The sequence below is a fragment of the Sapajus apella genome, unplaced genomic scaffold, assembly GCF_009761245.1.
Source record: "Sapajus apella isolate SASKATOON/1434 unplaced genomic scaffold, GSC_monkey_1.0 scaffold81, whole genome shotgun sequence".
NCBI classification, from domain to species: Eukaryota; Metazoa; Chordata; class Mammalia; order Primates; family Cebidae; genus Sapajus; species Sapajus apella.
The window spans coordinates 1,908,956-1,911,338 of NW_022437021.1; positions in this window are offsets into that span (position 1 = coordinate 1,908,956).

Below are 2,383 nucleotides of genomic sequence, written 5' to 3' on the forward strand. Positions count from 1 at the left end.
CATGTACAGACTTTTTTTGGTCATTATTTCCTGAACAACACAGTATAACACATATTTACATAATTACATGATATTAGTTATAAGTGATCTAGAGATTACCTACATAGGGGAATGTACATAGATTATATGCAAATACTATGCCATTTTATATCAGGGACTTGAGCATCCGTGGATGTTGGTATCCATCAGAGTCCTGGAATCAATCCTCATTGCTATGGAGGGACAACTGTTTTGCTAACCTACTGGACTCTGAATCTTAGATGAAGCCTTAAGGCAGTTATCTTTGACTGCTTTTAGCTTACTCTTCTGATTAATTCAATAAACACTTATTAAGCAACCTCCAGTAAACTTGGCCCTAAGGAATCTGAAATGAGTAGAATGGTTCTGGCCTAAAGTCCTGTCTTAAAGACCAACCCTAAACTTAATTTGATGAGAATGAAGAGAAGTGTCTCTTTTTTGGTCCAAAACCAGTATAACCTTTAGCAGACAAACCATTAATGAAAGTCAGAGCACCCAAGCATCTCTCTTCCCTTTTTGTGCCTTTTATTCACGAGTGGTTGGTTGGTTGGTTTTTCTCTTTTGGGGATGTGGATTTGGGGAGACCACTTTATATCCTAAAGAACATTTCTCAGTTATATGTATGTTTGCTGAAAAGTTTTGCAGGGTAAAATTCTCCTTTTCACAGCTTGTAACCCATTGTGATTTTGACTTTAAGGTTTTGTAGTTTTCATTGTTTCAAACAGAAATAAACAATCAGCAGAATGCTATAGTCAATTATTAGATTTTAAATTTCAAAAGCCTAGCTATCAAGAGAACACAGAAAAAAGGAAATTAAAGATGTAATTTAAGAAAATAAGTAGAGTCAGTTTTGAAGAATATAATGGTCTTTGTTTTAATCCCTAACCATCACACTTACTATATTAGTCAATGTTTACCAGACTAGGGGAGATAAAGAGAGATAGTAAAAGACAAAGATAATTTAGATGCTGGTAGGTTCCTGAGAATTGATCCTGCTCTGTCTTCTCAGGCCAAGTTAGAAAGGCTGGGGGATAAAACCCCTCAGGAAATTTGGGTGATCTGATTGCTGAGAGACTAATGTGTCCTTTCACTGGGAGGACCTGGGAAAGTCACAAAGCCCTAGGGATTCTCTGTGCTCAGCCTGATGAAAAAATAGAGAAGAAATGCTAGTGTAATTTACTGGGGATGGCATCACACTTGCACTTGAACTTGGAACAGAAACAAACTTCCATGTGCCCAGAGGGGTATGGGGGTCAGCAGAGAAAAAACTGATAGACTTAAAAAGGTCTTGCTGTCAGGAAAAATAAAATAAGTAGTCATTTGATTCCAATGAAGATCGAAGTTTAGATGGTGATATCAAAGACAGCTGCCTCTCCCATGATGCTTTAGCTCTCCCTCCTGGAATTTAGAAAAAACTTCCGGGATTGGGAGGGGGCTTTGGAATTGCCTTGTGTATTGATTTGTGCTTCCAATCAATGTGTGGGGACTAAGACATAAAATTACATGAGGCTATGGAAAAAATAAGATCTGATACACTTTATGGTTTTAGCTTTTTCATAATTGCAACAGGACAGACTGGAAAGGACTTAGTTTTTTGCTAATGGACATGTGATTACGATCTTTCATTGCTTGTTCTGTGGCTAAGACCAACTGGATATTAAGTTGGCCCTCTCCTGGGGATGCCAGTGGAAGATCCAACATAATCTCTTTTACACTTTGCCCCTGTTCTTGCTCCAAGTAGGTCACTCTCAGCCTTCAGCTACTGGGATCCCCTCACTTAGTGTGTCCTCCCCTTGGGAGAGGCCCTGGCAAGATGGTTGAAGCTTGGCTTTTTCCTGGAGTAAGCAATTTACCCATTCTTTCCAAAGGACAGGAGCATTGATTGCCCACTATCATCCTCTCTTTGCTTTGTCACCCCCCTTCAATAAGTTTTTTCTCCCCTTCCTAGAGAGGCACAGGTTTAACAACAGGCCTGCTGCCTAGACAGTTATCTCAACCAATTTCCCTTTGCATAAGCACTCCCAATCTTTATGTGATTATCTTGAGCCTCTTCCTTCACTTGGCTTGGGAAGGAGAAGAATTGCTCCTCACAATAAATACTGCATTTTGATAATTCATTCTCTTCTCTTCCCCAGTCTTTCTGCTTAATTATTAGAGACATGAATTGGGAATACAAGGGTGATGGTTAGGGGTAGGTAAACTCTTTCAGGAGCCACAAACAAGCTTTGGTTGGGATATTTGGCTTCAGGTATTTGCAGCTATTTTTAGAATGTGGGGGTACTTGGTGCTTTGTTGTTTTTATCTTTGAGTCCTTCTATGCTGATTCTATAGTCACAGAAAAATTCTCATTCTGTATTCCTTTGGT